Source organism: Ailuropoda melanoleuca, chromosome 8 (genome assembly GCF_002007445.2).
Source record: "Ailuropoda melanoleuca isolate Jingjing chromosome 8, ASM200744v2, whole genome shotgun sequence".
Taxonomy (NCBI): domain Eukaryota; kingdom Metazoa; phylum Chordata; class Mammalia; order Carnivora; family Ursidae; genus Ailuropoda; species Ailuropoda melanoleuca.
This window is the reverse complement of record NC_048225.1, coordinates 48431959-48455950: the sequence shown is the minus strand read 5'-3', so window position 1 is coordinate 48455950 and position 23992 is coordinate 48431959. Positions and strand designations below refer to the sequence as shown.

General features: G+C 37.4%; 1 pseudogene; it reads right to left on the bottom strand.

Annotated features, from left to right (window-relative positions):
* The window catches only part of LOC100474228, a 145005-nt pseudogene that overhangs the window by 58941 nt on the left and 62072 nt on the right, over nucleotides 1-23992 (bottom strand).

The window sequence follows — 23992 nt, the reverse complement described above, 5'->3', positions numbered from 1 at the left end:
AACAAAACTCAGCAATACAGCATTTCCTGAAGTCTGTAGCTTAAATATAAGATACAATGCTGGGGGTAGGTGAGATGAAGGTAGATTCTATTGTTAAACACCAGAGAAATACTGCCGGTTTGGTGATTCAGAATGCAGAGTACTACACTGAAGCTCAGAGAAGACTGTATAAAAGAGGTCTAATGATCCCCAAACTTCTTTGACAAAAGAAACATTTTTGTTTATTCTGTTAAGCATACCCATTTTCCACCCAAGGAACAACTGTTCTTCAAAACTCACTTTTGGAAAAACTTATTCAAACAAGAAGAGAGAACTTTCCTGTTTAGAGCTTAACTTTGAAATGTAAAAGTGCATTTGTAAATGAGTTAGTGATAGTTCATCACCAAAAATGCTAACTTGGTCCTCTTTGCATCTTATTCACTAAACCAAGTCATCTACTTCTAAGCATATTGTTTTATTTCCTCTCTTTTATCCTAAATTACTATTTTTAAATGTAAATAAGGGCATGGAGCCGTCAATTTTTGTTACACCAAAATTATATCCCTAAACTTCTTCTAAATCCTGCAATAGGTTTCTGAACTCCAGTCCTGTCCTCATATCCCAAACTCCATCCTTCCAAAGATATTACCTTGTTAATGTTTACCTTTCTTCACCTCATCTATATTATTTCTGCATCTATCTCTGCTCTCCCCTCCACACTGGACACACACACTACTGAATGAACAAGGAACAACTTCTATTATATTCCCTTTGTCCCAGCCTCTAACCCATCCACCACATTAATACCAAAATAATCTTAGAAACACACATTTAAGAGGAATATTAATCATCTTTAAATGCTTGTCTACAAGATAGCATGATAGGCAAAACCCTTGCCTGAGATAAAATCTTCTACCGTATCTTTTCCGTGAATGCTCTCCAGTAATAGGGAACCACTATCTAGGGTGAAAATAAGTCTTCGTGTGTGTTAATTGATATACAACTTACACTTTCTAATGTGCATTTTACTCTACCAAGCAAACTCCTACTCTTCCTTCAAGATCCAGATCAAATATCCCCTTCTCTGAGAAGGCAACAAAGGAAGAGAAAGAACACTTAGTGAACTCCTACTGTGTACTGGTCTAAGAGTAGAGGCACAGGTTAGATATGTAGTTATAACAACACTCTAAAGCAGGTATTATCACCATATTGCAGATGCCAACTGAGTCTCACAGGAGTTAAGCAAATTCCCCAAAGTCACATATTTTAGAAATGGCTGAATAAAAATTCTGCCTGCTTCAAAGCCCATTCTTCTACTGTTTCACCATTCCGTTAAAAGCTTCTGCCTCTGTATGTCCACGATCCTTTTCGTACGCATTGTACAGAGCTGTCAAACCATAATACAATTATTTATTTACATATGTGTGTTCTCATATCCTAAAAGTCAGGAATCCTAACCTTATGTCTACATTCCTAGAACCCAGTACACTCTTTGATATACATTTTGTACATCCATGTAACATTCTATACTTGGCTGATATTTCTCTTCCCACATAATTAGCACAATTGGTGTTTGGAAGGAGAGGTTGAATATGGTATAGATTTAGAAAGGAAAAAAATGAGCTAATATTTATCAAGTATTTATTATATGCCTAGCAATTTACACAAAGTCATTTACTACACTTCAAGTCTTTAAGTGTTATAATTGTATATATTTTATAGGTAGAAAAAAATACAGATCAACAAAGTAAAGTAATGGCCCAAACCTCACAATGTGTAGGTAGTGGGGTCTAGAATCAATCCAGGTAGTGACAACGCAGTATCTTCTCTCTTCCAGTACCTTCCCTTGAAATAGTCATCCTTCTCTCTTCATTTCAATAAACCTTGTTTCTACTTGGCTGCCCTCAGAAGGTTACATGTTACGAGGTATCCAAGGTTGTTGGCTAATGCAATCCTTCACAATACTGTCCTAGAGACCAGGCCTCTGGGAGCAGCCTAAGAGTTGGGAGGGAGAAAATTCATAGTAGATGAACCTTGGGAACCATCTGAGCTCAACTCTGTAATTCCCAAGAAGATAGTTTTATTATAGAAAAAGATAAAACTGACTGTTATGCTCACATAAAATTAATTCCACAGTTGTTCTTTACCAATATATGCATTTGAAGCCTAAAAATAACCATTGTAAGTGAAAACAGTTGGTTTATTAGAGGAGTGGGATTCTGGATGTTCCCTGCCTCCTTCCTCCCTTCCTTTTTTTTTTTTTTAATTAATTTTTATTTTTTTTTTGTTTTTGTTACTCTTCTAACAATATTCTTTATTAGATGGTTTTCCATTAAAGTCATTATAAATATTAATAACACTAAAGAAATAAGTGTTTCTACTTTGCCCCCCCAAAACTCCAAGATGAGAAAATTACTAAGATAAAAGAATGATGGTTAATAGAGTTTTACTAGAGTCTTAAAATGCAAATAAAACACATACATGGGGGGAAAGCAATGCCTTTTTAGTGCATCAAGCAATTTGCATTACAACTTGGAACAACTCATCTTCTACATGGTCTTGCTTATAAAAACTGAGTACATATATAGCAATGGTAGGAATCTAGTTTTCATTATGAAAACTATAAAAAATAAATGTGTGAATATAAATGATCTATTTGTAACCAGACTTCAGGAGCCCCGAAATAAAAGCCAAGAAGCAAGATGGTGTACAGTAATATTGCTTTTGAGCATTGATTTATATGATATTCTGGTGCTGGCAGGAGTTCCTAGTTATTACTGCAGCTTAACAAACATACAGCAAGGAGAATTTGGCAGTTACTGTTCACTTAGAAGAAAGCACATTTCTTATTTTTACAATATGCAGCAGCTGGCAGAGCTATGCTGTCATTTGTACATACTTCTAACAAATAATGATGAAATGCCTACTATGTGTAAGACATTGAATTAAGGGTTGCCATAAAGCAAGGGAATTAGTTGAAAGAATTTCCAGAAGATATATATGTGCATGTGCATTTTATATCTTGCCCTCAGATGATCTTCAAAATGCTAGAAAAGACAGACACTCACACATACTCAGAAGACCTCTTAAACTCTGCTCCTGATGGCTCCTCTGCTAAGGTCTTGTACTCCACTCACTCCGTTAGTTTAATCCCTATTTCTTAACACCATGGGGAGCATCACCCTCCTTCTGATGCCTTTGCTTGACAATCTTCAGGCAAAATTCATCATTCTTTGCTTTATGCCTTTTTATACAATAGGTGGCCACCATACGTTCAATTGTTCATTACATTTATCTGCCAATATTTCAGTGTACTACACTGGACTATAAAATCTTTGAGGGCATTTCTGTACCTCTAGAACTCAACAAAATGCCAGGCTCATGGAGGGTGCTTGATAATATTGAGGTGTACATGGTAATTTAGATTAAAGTAAGAACCAGGGGGAAGGAAATGATTTCTAAAGAAGTTGAAATGGGGGAAAGGTTTTGGCTTATCCCCAACACTGATCACAGGAGGACACAGAAATCACTCTCTAAGTAGAAAGCATTACATAAGCTACTACTGGTGAAAGATGATCATGGTTCCTTCATAACAAACATTTACTGAGAGGAAAGAATGTGAGGAGAAGGGACTGCTTTTATCTACTTGCATATTCTCTTTCTCCTCTTTCAAATACTGAATGATTCTGATTCATTTACATATCTAAGCTTTAAATCTTCCAACTCACCCTTCAACCTTCTTTTAATGAGTATTCACTAGTCCTTCTCATGCCACTGGGTCTTTTCAAGAATCTCTTGTCAGTTTTCCTGCCTTTGCTTTCTCTCTTTTTGGTCCTACCTAGAAAATCTAATTTCTTCCTTCACATTCACCCCACCTACATTAATAACCCACAGGTGGAAGTCTCCACCTCCATTCACCCCTCCCTTCTGTATTTGCTTATCTCCAGCTGTCTCCATTATCGGTTCCTCTCTGTGTCACTGCCAGCTTTGTCCAAAGATATGAAAAAGTCACTTCTTATTTTTTTTATTCCTACCTTTTATTCTTCTTTCTCTTCTTTATCACTGTCACTGATTATACTTCCTCCACTACAAACGCTCATAATTTGTACCACATTTGATCCTTAGCTCTCATTTATATTATCACATTATAGGTTTTAATTCCATAATGAATAAAAGTTGAATTTAGGTAACATTACACAAAATCTCTTCTCCATCTTCGTAGGTGGGCATATATTAAGTAACCTCTGTTTTGTAGATATCATAGTAGACTGCAGATACTATAATAGCTAATATCTGCTGAGTTTACATTTTTTTCTGGGCCCTCCATAAGCTATATACAATACATATAATTACACACACACACACACAATCTTGATTATAAGGTCATTATTTTGTTAACAGAAAAGCCTAACTTTGAAGTAGCAAATAACTGTCGCAAAACCCACGCATGTTCTTACACAGTAGGGAATGGTTCTCTTTCAAATAAGTGAATAAGAAATATACTAGAAAACTATAGACCTGTGATTTTTAATTTTTTGTTTGGTAGTCTAGTTTTGTTATTTTCTACAACAAAATCTCTGAAGTGTTTCACAGCGTCACTACAAAACAGCCTAAGTTAGAGTATTAGAATGTACTTATTTTAAGAGGCTATTTTCTAGACAAAAAAAAAACAAACAAACAGGAATGATGATTTCCAAACCTTTATGATCTATAACGACAGAGCCACTGACATGTTCAATTGCTCCTCATTATTTATTTCAGGGGGATAAGGTAGAGGGCAGATAATTATAGGTTTGTTAGGATCAGTTAGGGTGGGGTAAGGATTGAGAATTATCATAATTTTTAGTCAGCTTTGTACTAGAAGACTAAATAAATAAATAAATAAGTACCTGACACTTTGCCCTGCTTCCCACAGAATGATGTCATATGGCAGTCAGGGGATAAAAAAAATAGCAACAACAAACAGACAAAATAACACTGCACCCTGAGATAAACCACAAACAACAGCATCACCTGATTAATTCTGGTCCCCAAGACAATAAAACCTTGGAAGATGTCTCATAAACCTGGACAACCTATAAAACAATTTTATCTCTGATTTTTGCTGTGCTGATGTCTGAATATATGGCATGACCTTTATGAATATGATAATTCAGTGAGAAAAGTTTCTGAATATCTACTATGAGCAGACTAATAGACATTTGCTAAGCTTCATTATTGTGCAGTGTTACCTTTAAATACTTCTGTATTTTATTTGGCCAGTAAGCCATTCAAACTCCCGTGCACTCTTTGCAGGTTATCTATTTCCTTTTCTAAATTTGCTTTGTCTTTCAGACCTTTCTGGCAGATTCTATGATCTGGAGCAGGCAGCACCCGCCACTGGTATGCCTCCGAAATCTCACATTCTTCTCTTTGACCACAAAGTTATAAAAGTTTAGCTTTCTCGCTAAATTCATCCATGTCTCTGGACCGTCAATCTTATTTAGACAGGCAGTCTCCATAGTCTCATAATTAGGGCTCCGTGTACCTCTCAGTTTTGTTTATTTGCAGCCCCCCACCCCCACACATACAACCACTTAGGTGAGCTAGGAAAGCTAAAGCAAGCTGGAACTGGAATTCTCTGCCTCCAGGTCCCTTAGGCAAGAGTAAAACCCCACGGAGTTAGGCTTAGGTAAAATAGTTTCCCTTGAGGGCAAGCCTTCTTAAACAAAGTACACTCGGGGTGTATTTTGAAATGGCTACTCCATCCTCTGCCCCACCGCCCCGCCCCCACCCTCACGGAAGCACATGGGGACTTCTGTGGGATCAACACTGTGAGAACCTGGCGATAAAACCCACTAAAGTGTGGGTTCCCCCATGACTCGGTCCCCTTGCACTTTTAAACCCTCAAGCTTGCACACTGAGCCTCCAGCAATTCCCAGTTACAGTTCAGGTCTTCTTACCTGGTACTGGTTCCTGGAGGTTTCTGGTGTGTAATTGCGCCTGGGTCTTTCTCTCTCTCTCTCTCTTTTTTTTTTTTTTGCTTGGGTAGGGGGAGGACGGTTTGCCCTATGATTTCTCTGACAGACGTAGAAGAGTTGCTGTCAGTTCAGTGTGTGTGTGTGTGTGTGTGTGTGTGTGTGTGTGTGTGTGTGTGTGTGTGTAGGGCGGGGAAGAGGAAAAAACAACCTCCACGATCCTAGCTCGCTTCTCACTGGCCCAACCGGAACCGGAACCTGGAAGTTGGCGCTTCAGTCTCTAGTGGCCCGTGTTTGTTTTCTGTGCATCTTCTCTTAAGACTTATTGCAACAGTGTTTCAATCACTCACCAGCATAATTTAACCCCAGTTCTGAACCAGTCTAGCTTTTTTGGATTCTCTCTCTCTTTGCATTACTGAGGATTTTGGGGGGGGGGGGAATGCAAGTCCTTCAAGACTTGACATACCTGTCCCTCCCTCAGTATTTCGTTCCAGTGTACCCGTCTCCAACAGTCACTTGAAGTAAAATTCTTCCTTACCCCCTTCCACCGAGGGAACTGTTCCCTGTCCGCTTTGGTTCACCACTAATGAAGCTATATAAGGCATATTATCTTGCTTTCCTTCTGGCCTTTTATTTGTTCTGCTTGGCTTTAGCCTTGATCTCTNGAGTTGCTGTCAGTTCAGTGTGTGTGTGTGTGTGTGTGTGTGTGTGTGTGTGTGTGTGTGTGTGTGTGTAGGGCGGGGAAGAGGAAAAAACAACCTCCACGATCCTAGCTCGCTTCTCACTGGCCCAACCGGAACCGGAACCTGGAAGTTGGCGCTTCAGTCTCTAGTGGCCCGTGTTTGTTTTCTGTGCATCTTCTCTTAAGACTTATTGCAACAGTGTTTCAATCACTCACCAGCATAATTTAACCCCAGTTCTGAACCAGTCTAGCTTTTTTGGATTCTCTCTCTCTTTGCATTACTGAGGATTTTGGGGGGGGGGGGAATGCAAGTCCTTCAAGACTTGACATACCTGTCCCTCCCTCAGTATTTCGTTCCAGTGTACCCGTCTCCAACAGTCACTTGAAGTAAAATTCTTCCTTACCCCCTTCCACCGAGGGAACTGTTCCCTGTCCGCTTTGGTTCACCACTAATGAAGCTATATAAGGCATATTATCTTGCTTTCCTTCTGGCCTTTTATTTGTTCTGCTTGGCTTTAGCCTTGATCTCTCCAATCCATTTCTCCATATTGTGGCTAGATAGATGATTCTAAAATGCAATTTAATTGTGGTGTTCCCCTCAAAAATCTCTTTGTTCCTCACTGTCTTCAGGATAGAGTCCATACTCAATATGGACTCAGTATGGTTTTCAGACCCCTCAGGACTTGGTGTCTTCCCTAGCTCTCCTGCCATGGCTCTTTTCATTTAACCTTTTCTTCTACTGAACCAAATTGTTCATAACCTCCAGATTCTAGAAGGTACAATGGTCTCATATTTTGACAAGTCTGCATGAGTTGAACTCTCTTCTATCTCAAGCAAGATACCAATAATCTCAGTAACAATGACTGCTCAAAACTTGGCTACTCCTCTGTCCTACCTTAGAACTTTGCCCTCCCCTCATTATACAATCCATACAGTACTAAATTTTATTTGCCCCTTTTTTATCTCTTTCTCATGAGAAAAGAAATCTCATCTCTTATTTATAACTGTATCCTCAGTTTCTAGCATAGTGCCAGTCACATAAAATGCAAACAATGAATATTTATAATGAACTACAAGAGAATGCCATATGGGATTACATAAAACATGAAACTAGTCTCTGTCTCTGTATTCTTAACCTGCTTGCTGAACTTATATGTTTAAGTTCTTACTGTAAACTGTAAGTTATTATACTCAGCAGAAGTTGCAATAGCCAGCTTACAGTCTGAATGCTGCCCACACTAATGTTTGTTTTGGTACATTCAGTGCTTGAAAGAAAATGGAGCCAATATTTAAAGATCCTAAGATTAAATATTTTAATTTCCAGATGATCTTAAAAGTCAGAAAACTTAGAAATACAGACTGTTAAACAGGCTTTGTGGTCAGTCAAATGTGGGTATGCATGGATAGGTAAATTTTCATTTACAAACTCAGTGTTCTTGGTTAAATTTCTCAAAATCTCTAATCCTTAATGTACTTCTCTTTCAAACAGACATGATGCCTAGAATTATTGTGACCTTCAAGTCAATTAATTAGGTAATATATGCAAAGGGTACCCTCCATTATCTGGCATAGGGTAAGCATTCAGTCAATAAATTATTGATTTATTATTATTTAATATCATTTTAATCAGCTATGGGCTTCTTTAGTCAAGTTTGAACACAGGTGTTACTCTTCCATGAGCTGGTTCAAACAGCTATTAACTTTACTGAGTTTGGTACTATAATGGAAGGCAATAGGCCATTGGGTGGTTCATCCCTTCCATTGTTAAGGGTTATTGCCTCTCCCTCTAATTATTAGTCACCACGTCCCAACAGATACAACTCAGTATAGTTCTCACATCCTTTCTCTCCCAGTACCTTACGGGTTGAGACAGGAAAAAAGCCTCAGTTCTTCTGCCTACCTCTCTACCCACACTCCTATCCTCCTCAGAGGAAAAAGAAATTCCAAACTGTATTTTCAGAGTTCAAGGCATTAATTGGGTGACCTTCACTATTGGTTGTGATCAGGCCCCATTCAAAGTTCCTCCTCTTCTCATTCCTTTCTTCCTAGTGTCAATAAATCTCAGCAAACCTAAATCATAGTGCACATTGTCATACCTATTTTCTGGTCCTCTCTTCTCCCTAAGGAGGTGGATGATGTGTTAACTGACTAAGAAGCAGGTAAGTCATGTTTCCAGATCTATTTTCCTCTTTCTTTCACTACTAGGTGAACTTTCCTTAAAGCTACTGATGCGCAATCATATCCTAAGCCAGTCTGGCCCTAGGTATGAAGAGCAAACATACCCTTCCTTCCTATCCATCTCTTTCATCATTTGGAGCAATGATAGGGATGCTTTGAGCAGGTATCTCCTCACAATCCAGGGGCCCTGATATACAGAAAGGTGAAGTAGAAAGAAACTTGCAAATACATACCTAAAATGTAAGTTCAGTTTCCAGAGGCATTCAGAACAAACTATGACCCTGGGAAACTAGGTTGCTATATGTAGCAAACCTGGACAGAAGTGGTAGCCAGAAGAACAGGAGCAAAGAGGAAGTTCCCTTACAGAGTTTGGACCAAGGGCAGCTGTCCTTGTGGAGCCAAGTTACGTGTCCAGGAAGAGAACGCACATCTCACATAGAAGCGTTGGTTACAGACTTTTCAAACACTGGTTCTGGAAGACCTTTATTTTCCCAGCTTGTCATTCCACTCTCTACCATGTTTCTAATCCACAGATGCAGGCGAGGCTTTCAGGCTACATAAAGCAGCAAGCCGCTGGTATGTGAGAATTATGGCCCATGGGTTGTTTGTGCTAGCACAAGGGGTGGTCCCACAGATTGACTGTTCATTGTGGATATTTTTGTTTGTTTGCTTTGCTTTCTCTCACCCCATCACTCTTCCACCTTGTTTCTCAACTAGATCTAAAGGAACTTGTCTAGAAAAAGTAGGGTGTAGGTTAGACAGAAATAATGGAATTTTTATGCTGCCATTGAAGTTTGGGTGGATTAAAAAAGAACCGTAAATTAGTAGGCAGCAAAGTTTGGGGAAGAACGTATAGCAAGTAACATTTCTATTATTGAACCTCTGAAGGCACAGAGTTGGAAATACTTACAGAAATACTTCAGGGCTTACAAGGGTTTCTGAGCAGTCCAATAGAAGCCCATCGTAATTGCAGTTCTGAACTCTGAAGATCATACACCACTGTGGCCTTAGAAAACTCAACATGTATTCAATGACATCTTGGTAAAGTGAAACTAAAAATAACTGTTTTTTTCCCTCCTGCATTCTCTATTTTGATTTTGCTAGATATCAGCAGATTTAGATAAACATAAAAGAAACGTTGCCTTTGCTTGGGAATATCGATTGCTGCAATAGCTACGTATCGTACTAAACTTTGTGGGCAAGGGACTGGTGTAGCTCTACACTTATGTGATTGTAGAACCACTGAACTTGGGGAAAATGAACACATGAGAAACTAAGGGCTTCGGTTTTCAACATTAGAGTGTTCTAAGTAGATAACTAGAAATACCTGCTCTAGGGGAAATATAACCCATTATGTAGCTGATGAGTTTGAGGTTCCAGCTACCCTCTGGTGGAGTCCGGTGAATTGTATTTTTATATTTCTGTTTGTTTTGTTTTGTTTTTTTTCTTTTAAAAAAGAAGCAGGGGTTGTTCATAGTAAAGCATTGTAACATTTAGGCTGTTGAGGTGAACTAGTCTGGAGAATATGGGACAGCATATTATAATAGGTAGATTTAAAATAAGGGGACGTGAAGTTTCGCTTAATTTATAAAGTGGCTTTGGATTTAATTATTGTCCTGACTCATTTAAGGGACTTCTGAGATCTTCAGTTAAACCTTCCATTTCACTAGTCAAAGAAAGATACAGAACGATCACTAGACCTTACAGGCAGCCATGCAGAGATAGGGAAAGGGTTTCCCTATAACTCTAGTGATGATCTCTGAGTGATCCATCATAGGAGTGACTACTTAACTGACCACAAACCAAGCCACCAAGCCAAATGGGGGAAATTGAGGCAGTAGGGTTTGCCCTCAGCCTATGCTGCCTCTCGTTCCTTCACTCCCTATTCTTCCCAAGGGAAGAAAGAAGAAAGCTCTAACCTGACACACGAGAGTCCAGCATGTTGACTGGGAGTCATAGGGTCAATGTGGCTTAAAAGGTCATGCACTGCCTGTGGCTGCCTTGACTCTCTTCTATGTCCTGTACTCATTATGCATAGGACTTGATAAGGCAATTCCAGTCCTCTTCTCTCAGTATACATATTTAAGGGTGCTGATCATTTTATTGGGTTCCTAAACCATATAGGTCAAAGACAATATGACCAATCATCTTTTCTTCAGGAGGAGAGAAGCAGCCCCTCTTAGATCTTAGATTCTAAATCATAGGTTCCTACCCAGTTCCGTCACCAGAGTTTTGCATGGAGTAATTAGAAACTAACCTAATAAATTTTCCAGGGGGACTTTGTGTTCCACTCAGGTGCTCTTCCATGTTCGTGTAGCTTCTTTTAGAAATCGTTTTCATAGAGGTTAACTGGCAGGGCAATATTACTCCATCCTAGTCAAACGCCATCGGTACCAGCAATATACAACAAAATGCTTACATTTTTCATACATGTGTTTTCTACAGTCTAAATTCTGCTTTGCCTATTCTTCAGCATAGTATTTTATAAAATTCCTTTAGAAATGTCTCTGCTGGTAGGGATGATTAACACATAACCCTGGGTCTGAAAGTATAAGCCAAAGCAATCTATCATGAAGCCAAAGTTTCTCTAAAGTTCTGTAAAACAGCAGCAACAGTAGCAAAAACAATAACAAAAAATAATAATTATGCAACTATAAGATATGGCCAACTTATGTTTTTAATTATGTCTTAACTTAGTTATTACTGATTAAAACCAATTCAGCAGGGGAGGTAAGGAATCAGACTTTGTAACCATGAGGTATGGGTTCGAATCCTAATTTTCCATTTACTATCTGTGTATCCTTGAGCAAGTTATTTTCAACACTTTGAGCTTCACTTTCCTCATTAGTAGAAAAGCATGAAAGAAAAAAAATCTACTTTATTGGTTTAATATGAGGATTATTATGTATAATATTACAATGTATGCACAATAAATATTATCACTTTTTTATATATCTCCCTCTTTTGTATATCATATGCCTCCAGCCCTCTGTCTTCAGTTCCCAGGAGTAAGCCTGCTCTAGTTTGAGAAGCATGAATCTAGGTGATGAGAGCCATTTCTGGAAGATGCATTCTTTCCTCTAGGCTCTTTGCTCTACATGGACAGACACAGTGATTTATTCTACATTTGCTTCAAAGAGTGAGCCAGAAAGGCACTGTCCCAAGTTGCCTTACCCTAGGGAAACGGATTCACAGTTTGCTTTTGGTTTAACTAATCCCTTTTTCCTCTGGGCTGTTCATTTTTGTTTCTCTTTTTAAAAGTCTTCCAGATTTGTCCATGCCTTCTAGCTATTCCTGCTGTCCAGAATGCAATGATGGATTCTAATATAGCAACAACAGCTGGAGAGTTTCACATTTTCCTTTGGGAGATCCCATTGGTTGGTGAAACTGAAAATGAAGACATTTTTAGGCATTCCCCTAAAGTGCTTCTCTACCATCCTTATGGCTAGTTTGTTTCTCACACCGCTCTAGCAGAGTTCTGTTAACACAATGATTGCAAAACATCTGGGAGAAATATTTAGATGTAAGGGGTTGCAGGAGTAGCTTTTATCGTTATTAATGAAACCAGCTCGCCATTCGGCACNATACCAGCAATATACAACAAAATGCTTACATTTTTCATACATTTGTTTTCTACAGTCTAAATTCTGCTTTGCCTATTCTTCAGCATAGTATTTTATAAAATTCCTTTAGAAATGTCTCTGCTGGTAGGGATGATTAACACATAACCCTGGGTCTGAAAGTATAAGCCAAAGCAATCTATCATGAAGCCAAAGTTTCTCTAAAGTTCTGTAAAACAGCAGCAGCAGTAGCAAAAACAATAACAAAAAATAATAATTATGCAACTATAAGATATGGCCAACTTATGTTTTTAATTATGTCTTAACTTAGTTATTACTGATTAAAACCAATTCAGCACGGGAGGTAAGGAATCAGACTTTGTAACCATGAGGTATGGGTTCGAATCCTAATTTTCCATTTACTATCTGTGTATCCTTGAGCAAGTTATTTTCAACACTTTGAGCTTCACTTTCCTCATCAGTAGAAAAGCATGAAAGAAAAAAAAATCTACTTTATTGGTTTAATATGAGGATTATTATGTATAATATTACAATGTATGCACAATAAATATTATCACTTTTTTATATATCTCCCTCTTTTGTATATCATATGCCTCCAGCCCTCTGTCTTCAGTTCCCAGGAGTAAGCCTGCTCTAGTTTGAGAAGCATGAATCTAGGTGATGAGAGCCATTTCTGGAAGATGCATTCTTTCCTCTAGGCTCTTTGCTCTACATGGACAGACACAGTGATTTATTCTACATTTGCTTCAAAGAGTGAGCCAGAAAGGCACTGTCCCAAGTTGCCTTACCCTAGGGAAACGGATTCACAGTTTGCTTTTGGTTTAACTAATCCCTTTTTCCTCTGGGCTGTTCATTTTTGTTTCTCTTTTTAAAAGTCTTCCAGATTTGTCCATGCCTTCTAGCTATTCCTGCTGTCCAGAATGCAATGATGGATTCTAATATAGCAACAACAGCTGGAGAGTTTCACATTTTCCTTTGGGAGATCCCATTGGTTGGTGAAACTGAAAATGAAGACATTTTTAGGCATTCCCCTAAAGTGCTTCCCTACCATCCTTATGGCTAGTTTGTTTCTCACACCGCTCTAGCAGAGTTCTGTTAACACAATGATTGCAAAACATCTGGGAGAAATATTTAGATGTAAGGGGTTGCAGGAGTAGCTTTTATCGTTATTAATGAAACCAGCTCGCCATTCGGCACAATGTCCTATGCCTTCTGAGTGCTGTATGAAGTAATGCCTGTTGCCTGAGATATGCTTTGTCCCCAGGATTCACTGCCAATTAAAATAATAAATAAGCAACACAAGCTATAGAGATTAGAGGGAAGGATAATTGTCCTTCCTTGTCAAATAAATGAGGGACTGGCTGGGACAAAGAAGAGGAGAACTAGAGAGGTATATATTTTCCTCTCCTGTGGTGTCATGTTTATTGTTATTTTATCTACATGACAATGGGTAAAAGAGAAGATTAAGTCACATCACAGTAATAACAGCCATCTGAGGTGTCCCCATCCTCATAAGCCAGAGACAGAGAATTTCCTTTCAGTAGTTCTGACTAAAATCCTATCTCAAGTTCCCCTCACAGCTCCTGTAGGGAGCTTGGACACAATTACTTCATCCAAGTAACAATGAGTAAGGGAGAAGAGTACATTAGCTTTATCCTAATGAGAGAAACCAAGAAAGGTNGAGAAGATTAAGTCACATCACAGTAATAACAGCCATCTGAGGTGTCCCCATCCTCATAAGCCAGAGACAGAATTTCCTTTCAGTAGTTCTGACTAAAATCCTATCTCAAGTTCCCCTCACAGCTCCTGTAGGGAGCTTGGACACAATTACTTCATCCAAGTAACAATGAGTAAGGGAGAAGAGTACATTAGCTTTATCCTAATGAGAGAAACCAAGAAAGGTTGAATGGTCAGCAACTAACTAACTAACTAACTAACTAACTAAGAATAATACTTGCACATAGTGGGCACTCAATAAATATCACTGATAAGTAAATGATAGGATTAATAAATTAAAGGCATTAGTCTCAATTATTTAATATTGTTGGCTAAATTAACATTTCTTAGCTTTGTTTCCCCATTTGTAAGATGGGATAATAATTATATACATCTTAAAGGACAAAAGTGAGCATTATGTGAAATATATGTAATTGGCAAATAGACAAATCAAAAAAACAAAAATAGTCATTCCCTTCCTTTTCTCTCCTTGAAATGTTATGTCTCTGAAGGTGAGCTCACTGGCTCCTTCCGGGGCCCTTCTAATCAGTCTGGTTGGCAGTGTCAGCAGTATGAAGCCAATAGAGTAATATGGCTTGACCCACATAAGATGTCCTCTGTCCTTGGAAGTTGTGATATCTACACTGCATAGTTGTGACAAGGGGTAGAAACTGAGAAAAGTCATCCCAGCCCCTTAAAGTCAGTACGTCACTATTAACATTAAAACTATTGTGGAAAAAAAAAAAGCAGTAGATAATAGACAGAGACATTTGGGATCGGTAAAGATACTTGGAATAATTTTCTAAGGCACTTGCCTTCACCTTTCTAATCATTCCAGAAAAGCCCTTCATTATTCACGGCTTTCTCTACAGTGTAATGCATTGTTCAATGCAACTGTCAAGACCATTCAGACTCAATGTTTTTTGTATTTTTTTTTCTTTTGGTTGTTGGATATCCAATGAGGAAGTTTTATTATTATTTTTTAAAGCCATTTAGCTTTTAAAAAGTACTAGTACTGAAAGCTGTTATAAGCTTTTCTTCTTAAATGCACACACTCAACCAAGGGACATATTTTCAATTCTATTTCGAAAAGGGACTTGAACATTAAAATTGAAGCCTTTGGAATTGACAGTTGCTAAGCAGGAGAAAGTAGAAAAGGCAGATATTTCCATTTTCAAAAAGATTTATCAGGTAAAAAAAAATTCAACAGGGAGACTGTAAGAACAGAAAAGGTTAGAAAAATAATACTATGAAAAACACAACTGTTCAACTCTATCTTTTAGGCCCCAAATACGCCTGTATTGTCTGATGCAGCCTCAAATCACATCATTGGGGTATCTGGGTGCCTTAGTTAGTTAAGCATCTGCCTTCAGCTCAGCTCATGATCCTAGGGTCCTGGGATTGAGCCTCAACTCCCTCTGGGCTCCCTGCTCAGTGGGGAGTCTGTTTCTCCCTGTCCCTCTGTCCGCCCCCTCCAAGTGCTCACACTCTCTTGCCCCCCCTTTTCAAATAAACAAAATCTTTAAAAAAAAAGCACATGATATATAGCACAATTCTTATCTTCCCTGGATATCAAGAGCTTTCCTTAGTCATTAAGCAAATATATAGTGACTTTCTGCATTTTGTGACAGAGTATGCAAAGTAACACGGATACCACAGAGAATGAGAGCACAGCCTTGACCTCAGGCTCACTGTCAAACAGAAAACATGGACTCAAAAATATATTACATACAAGTTACACACTCTGTGAAAAGGGAATATTAACTCTTCTTACAAAGAAAGAAGACTGGTTATAAACAACATGTATAAAAACATCATGGGATAAATATAATTCATTCACTTGGTTGACAAACATTTTTTTACCATGTATTAAACAATGCACAAGGGACCAGGAAGACCGTAATAGTACCTCAAACAAATGCTATCATAATAAATATTTCCTGGGAATATGTATGAGATAAGAATATTTTTTACATTTGACATTCGTCCAGTCAACAATAAATAAATTTCAATCAAATTTAAATGAGGTGTTAAAGAAGAATGATTTGCAAACACATTTTAAAGATGATATACTCATCTACTTGTGTTTCGTTTAAAGTTTTAAATCTTAAATCTTTGAAATTCATGATATTAAAAAAGTAATTGTGATCATTCTATTTTGTTTCTAAATGGTGAAATAAGAATTTTTCAGGGTGCTATTTACACTTTCCTCCAAATAAAAGATTTAAGGTATGGTAGTCTTTGTTGATAGTAAATAAAGAACAGATTGTATATATAGTCACTATTTTTTTTTCTCTCTTTAACAACGGCTTTGAAAAATTAAAGACATCTTGATGTGTTACATAGTTTTGATCAAATGACCACAATTTAACAAATCTAGTAAATGTTGGTTTACTGTGAATTTGCCGATTTTTTTTTTTTTTACTTCTGTGATCGGCATTATCTGATTTTTAGCTTGTTTGCATAAGGTACAGATGTTACTATAAAGTTTCTTCAGTTAGACGACCTGAGTTCAAATTCTGCTTCTACCCTACTTTGAGAAAGAATTTAACATCCCTGAGCTCCAGCTTTTTGATCTGTAAAATGAGTACAGTAGTCCCAACTATTTGGTAGAGTAGTTGTGAAAATTATGTGAATTAGTTCAGGTGAAGTGGACTGGGCATTTTAATAATTACTTACTACTACCTCAAGGTATTGCAGAAACATCAGTGCATATCACTTAGAGAAAACATGGTGGTACTTGCAACTTTTCAAATCCTCCACATGGTCTTATATAAATCACTAAGCATATCGGAATCTCAGGTGGGCTTTTTTATTTTTTTCATTTTTAATGTTGAAAATACCTACTAAATATGTTATTCATGAGGATTGAACGGAATGATAAATGCAAATCAGCACAGGCCCATTGTAGTACTGAATTCATATTTTTAAAAGATTTAGTCAAATTCAGGGGAAAATATAACAGAAACACACCTAAAAAGCAAGTGGCAACGGGCAGAAAAATCTTGCTATAAATACAGTAGCAAGGTTTATATTTTTTCATGTATAAAGAGTTCTTTGAGATCAATGAAAAACCCACTAAGATTTCAATAGATAAATTGGTAAAGAACCAGAGAAGGTGAATTGCCAGAAGAGAAAAACCTAATGGCAAATATATATATATTTTAAATCAACCTCATTATATAATGAAATAAAAAAATCAGTTTTTTCCCCCCACTTATTACGGAGTGCTTCCCATGATGTGGTGGCTCAACCATATAGTGCTGCTGGAAACTTGGATTAGTATAATCTTAGGAGAACTCTAATTATTCTAACCTTTATAGAGAGCAGGCTGATGATATGTATCCAGATTTTAAAAGTGGTCATAGCCTTGGGCCTAGTAATTCATGCAAAGGAAATAATCAGAAATGCTGACTATTATGCATAAATTTATTCATGCATACCATATTTTTTAAAGGTTTTATTTATTTGAAAGAGAAAGAGTACGAGCTGGGGGAGGGGTACGAAGAGAGGGAGAGAGACAAGCATACTCCCCACTGAGCCCAAGGCTTGATGGATCGATCACATGACCCTGAGATCATGACCTGAGCCAAAGTCACCCAGGCGCCCCATACCTTAATTTTTAGTGACAAAAAATTGTAAAAATTTCAATGTGCAACAAGAGGGAAATTGATTTAAAAAACAAATAATAAGTGAGAGAAACTATTTATAATGTTAAATGAAAACAGCAATTTGAGTTCTGTTTCTATGTGTGTGTTATTGATTATACAACCAGGTTATTAATGAAAGAGACTCCTTAAGGTTCAATATCAAAGAGCTTTACTTTCCCTCATACTATATTCAATTTGCTTTGCTAGCTCTTTCTTTTGCATCATCAAGACAGTATCTTTAGCATGTCACATAGCTGCTCAGTCATCAGATCACTCTTACTTTCAGTAACTGACAAATCTAGTTCACAACGGCTGTGGTGGAGGAAACATTAGAGTGCTTTCTGCTCCTATGAAATCCATTCAAGAAATCCTCTTATCTTAGTCATAACAATAAAACTTTAGCCATTTGTACAAACCTTGGCAATATGTGATGGATGGGCTAGCTAGAGCTTCTGGAATGATTCTGGCTACCTCTCAGCAAGTTCAGAGGTGATATATCAAGCACTTCTCAGAACAGGTGGGTGTTTATCACCTGTCATCCTGAGTTGTGTTGTGAATCCAGCACCTCTGTTTAGAATATGTGGGTAATTATCACTCAGAGCACTCAGCGTTGGGGTATTTGTTAAAAAACTAAGTAAAAACGACTTTCCAACAATCTTTTAATTTTGAGACTGTAAATCATTTCTGTTCTCTTCTTGATATTTATCTGTAATTTTTTTTAGGCATCTGGTCTTATAAGAATGAAACAGTAACTACGAAGTAACTCCATTTTGTGGGTACCGGTGTTTATTATTCACATCACCTGAAATACGTTGTAATCTTCTTGAAGACAATGATCATTTTTATTCTTTATACAAATCATGGGTACTGAATAAAATCACTATTTAGGAAAAATGTGGCAGAGGTAGATAACAGATTAATCAATATAGATCTTTAAGAGGGAAGAAGGAAATCACTTGGGATGGATTTTACTCATCGAAATAATAATGTGGTATGACTATATCTTTACTACTACCCCTGCTTCTGCTTAATAGCACTACACTACTGCTACTCGCTGTGGGTTAAAGTCTGTGCTAAATGTGTTGTACAAAACTTTCTAGTTTTATCCCATCATATCTATAAAAATAAGAACTGGTCACTTCAGACAGAGGTTTTAAGAAGTGGTATATTTTTACCAAGTTTAGTCAACTACAAAGTTGGCACAGCTGGTATTCAAGCTGGCTTGATGTAACTTTGTTTCAGACTAGAGAAAAAATTTATTAGGAAAACTGTGGAGCATGGTGTTATCATTATATTCAAAATTCCCTCTCTTGCCAAAGTGAAAAATCACCATGGGTCTTTGGTCCTGGATAATGAAGGTACATAAGATTATTGGTATCTGGCATTTTTGGATAAAGAAGATGGTTAATGTAAATAGGATATATAATTTATATAAAATCTGATACAGTGTAGCATAACATGTTTCCATGCAGAACTTATTTTGTTTTGTAAAGGGAGATTTAATTATTACAGCTTGCAAAGTCCGCCTTTTATTGAGATTAACAAGGTAGAATGCTGTAAGCCACATGCTAAATCCCATGGCTGGCTCAAATCTAACAAGGACCAGTTGCTTCATTCAATTTCTTTCTTCCTCCAAAATGCAATTAACAGACTGTGATTAGTTGAACAAATTCCAAATCGTATTCAAATGAAAGCAATTTACCCTGAGTCTGGGTCCAACAGGTGATCATTTTCAAAGCTCCTGGAAGAATTAGATGGTTTCATCTAATTGTTCTCAGGAAGAAATGGACTTAAATGCATGGTTCCAACAGGCCCCTCCAAGCACAGCCCATATGGTGGTTCAGTGCTGGCCTTTCAGCTTCACTCGCCCAAAGGGCGGCCTTGTAATTATATCTTGCTTCCAAAATATTTTTATGGTGAACTAAAATGTTTCAATCTAACACAAAAATAACAGCTGAAATTTCCTAACTACTAGGAAAAGAAAGTTGTAGGGGTATGTGTGAGGGAGCAGGGTGGTTTTATGAAGGAGGGTTTTGATTCAGTGGAAGGAGATGGAGAGGAGAGTAGCAAGACTAATAATAAACATTGTATGCTGGATGTAAAGCATCAAAAGATACCTCACTTGACTTTTTTTTTTTGTGTGTGAGGGTTAAATGGGCCCTTGAAACTGTAAGGTGTGCATTATTTTCTTCATTATTCCAAGAAGAAAGGAAGGCTTAGAAAGTATTAATAAAATCTGCATAAATCATACTTGGTTTAAATATGGAGAAGCAAGACATTCAAAACCGCATAGCACAGTTCCCTACTTATCCACAGGGGACATGTTCCAAAACCCTCAGTGGGTGCCTGAACCCTATATAACTATGTTTAATATATAGTACTGGACCCATCTTACTATGTTTTTTCCTACACGTACATACCTATGACAAAGTTTAATTTATAAATTAGGCATGCTAATAAATTAACAAAATATCCAGATCCAGAGGAGCTGGATATTTTAGCAAAAAATAACAAATAAATTAACATAAATAAATTAACAAAATTATTTTTATTTCTTGTTATTGTTATATTGTATTTTATATGAATGTTATTTTTGTTATATATTATAATATACTGTAATAAAAGTTATATGAATGTGGTCTCTGCAGTCAAAATATCTTCTTGTAATGATGTGAGATGATAAGATGTCTATGTGATGAGATAACGAGAGGTGAATGATGTAAGCATTGTGACACAGTGTTAGGTTACTGCTTACCTTCTGACAATAGGTCATAAGGAGTATCATCTGCTTCTGGAAAGTGGTTGATCATGGGTAACTGAAACCATGGAAAGATAAACTGCTGGAAGGGGGATTACTGTATAAAAATATAACATTAAAGACCTTTTATTTCCTTTCTTCTCCATCAGATTGCCTTTGTTTGTATTTTTTTCTTTTAAAGATTTTATTTATTCATTTGACAGAGATAGAGACAGCCAGCGAGAGAGGGAACACAAGCAGGGGGAGTGGGAGAGGAAGAAGCAGGCTCCTAGCAGAGGAGCCGGATGCAGGGCTCTATCCCAGAAAGCCAGGATCACACCCTGAGCTGAAGGCAGAAGCTTAACGACTGAGCCACCCAGGCGCCCCCTTTGTTTGTATTTTAAGCACTATAGAAATTTAGCTGAAATCTTTTGTCTTCAGTTCACCTAAGAAAGAAAGTCTAATTTTAAAAGAATTACCCCCCACCCCTCCCCCGCCCCCACCACAGACACCACTCTTTTTGGCTTCCAGTTCTGCATATAAAGAAAGAAGGAGCATCAAAGCCACCACTCATTATAACAACAAGTAAAAAGATGAACATACTGAAAATCACAACTCTTCTTGGATCTGTAAGAAGGCGAGGGCATAGGGCAAACTGTTGCCCTCATGACTGGAGAGATGGATGGGTGAATTCAGAGAGTCATGACTTATGGGAGCAGTGACTCATGAGCAGAAACCGCCTTGTAAGCCTATGCCCAGGTAGGAAAATCTGAGCCCTAACTGATGAATTGCTGAAGGCTCAGTATAGACAAGTCTAGGAGTTAAAAATATCAGGGGGACCCAGAGTTATACAATTTGTGAGTTTTACCTCAATAACTTGATCAGGATCTCACCTTAAAAGGCAAAGAAAATTCCTCTCATGCTTTCGGTAGGGAGAGAGGAAAAGGAACCATTTTGAAATATACCAGTGCACTTTGTTCTTTTTAACAAGGCCTGCCCTCATGGGAAACTAGTTAACTAGCACCTTAACTGCCAAGGAATTGCCATAATCTAACTAACCTGGTGAAGGGATATACCCAATTCTAGCCCACTCTAGCGAACACTTTCCCAGCCAAGGGGGGAGAAAACAAACAAACAAACCCAAAAAACACTTGGGAAGTTCACAGAGCAGAGGCATAGGCCGACTAAAAGAATGATGCCTAATCATAGGATGGGAGAATGTTTCCCCCATCACACCTTGCCACTACACTACCAAAGCAGTTCTTTTCACCTGGTATGTCATACAACAACATCAAGAAAAAAATTACAAGGCATACTAAAAGGAAAACACACAGACCCACAATTTGAAGAGATAGAATAAGCATCAGAACCAGACGTGACATGGATGTTGGAATTATCAGACTAGTAACTTCAAACTGTGATTAATATGCTAAGTGCTCTAACAGATAAAGTAGACAACATAAAAGAACAGATGAACAATGTAAGCAGAGAGATAGAAATCCTGGAAAAGGACCACAAATAAATGTTAGACATCAAAGCACTGTAATAGAAAGGAAGAATACCTTTGATGGGATAAGAACAAAAGATGTAAAATATGCATAGAATACCAGAAAGAGAGAAAGGAGAAGAATTATTTGAAACAATAATGACTAAGAATTTCTCCTAAATTAATCTCAAACACAAAGTCACAGATCCAAAAAGCTCAGAAAACACCAAGCAGGATAAATGCAAACAAAACAAAACAAAACAACAGCAAAACAAAACCAAACCCCAAAACTACCTAGGCATATCATTTCAAACTACAGAAAATGAAAGATAAAGAAAAAAATGCTGAAAGAATCCAGAGATGTGGGAGGAGGTGGCTAACACTTTACTTATAAAGGAACAAGGGTAAGAATTACATCCTACTTTGCCTCAGAAACTGCACAAGCAAGAAGAGAGTAGAATAAAATATTTAAAGTGTTCGGTGACAAAAAAACAACAACAACAAAAAACAAAACCAAAAATCACCAACCTAGACTTTTGTACCAGCAAAATTATCTTTCAAAAGTGAAGGAAAACAGACTTTTTCTGAAAAGCAAAAATTGAGAGATTTTGTTGCCAGTAGACTTGCCTTGCAAGAAATGTTAAATTCTTTAGAGAGAAGGAAACTAATACAGGTTAGAAACTTGTATCTACAAAAAAAAAAAAAAGGAGAAGTAAGTGAAAGTAAAATAAATTTATTTTTTTTTCATTTTTGATTAAATCTAAGAGTTGACAGTTTGTTAAAGATAATAAGAGCAAGAATGTATTTAATAATATGTGTGTGTATGTTCACATGAATGTTTATATATAAGTGAAATGAATGACAGCAATGATATAAGGGATGAGAGGGAGGAATTATGAATTTTGTTATTGTAAAGTACTCACACTACCTGTGAAGCAGTGTGGTGTTATTTTTAAAAATATGTATTTATTAGGTATATATAAAATGTTAAAGTTATGATGTAGGCACAGTAGGAAATGCAAACACTACACATGGTTTCCTTTTTCACTTTACCTTTTAGGTAACTGTGCTGTGGAAGTTACAAAAGTTTCTCCCCAATGATAACAATATGGTCATGTAACCTTAGGTATTTCAAATATTTTTTTGCTTTCCTTAAATAAAATAAAATAATCACTATTTACCTAACATCCACTCTAAGAGGAAATCTTCTTGACTCTGCCTTTAAAAATATACTAATAATTAAACCAGCTTTTACTTCCTCTAATGTTATCACTCAGTCCAAACCATCATCACGTTTTGCCTGCATTTTCCCTGCTTTTAATCCCAGCTTTCTTCAGAAGAATGATTCTTTTATTTTTTTTTATTTTTTATTTATTTTTTTAAAAAGATTTTATTTATTTATTTGACAGAGAGACAGCCAGCGAGAGAGGGAACACAAGCAGGGGGAGTGGGAGAGGAAGAAGCAGGCTCATAGCGGAGGAGCCTGATGTGGGGCTCGATCCCATAACGCTGGGATCATGCCCTGAGCTGAAGGCAGACACCCAACTGCTGCGCCACCCAGGCGCCCCAGAAGAATGATTCTTTTAAAACATAAGACAGATCATGCCATTTCTCTGCTCAAAACTCTCCATTGATTCTCCATCTCATTCAGAAATCCTTCAGTGGCCACCAAGACCCTGCAGGACCAATCTGCCTTAGTTTCCTAATTTCATATTTTGTTTCTCTCTCCTCCCCACACACATCAGTTGCTCTAATCCAGCCACGCTGCCCTCTTCTTTGTTCTTTGACCATGCCAAGCACTTTGCTGCCTATTCCCTTTGCCTAAAATGTTCCTCTCTCAGATCTGTTTTATAGCTAAGTTCCTCATTTCCTTCCAATATCTGTTAAAATATCACCTTGTTAATGAGGCTTTTTCTGACCACCTGTTTCAAAGTAGCAACCTCCTCCCCATTTGGCCATTCCCAATCACACTTTTTCTTTTCAATTTTTTAAGGATATAGTAGACAAATGAAATTGTATATTATAT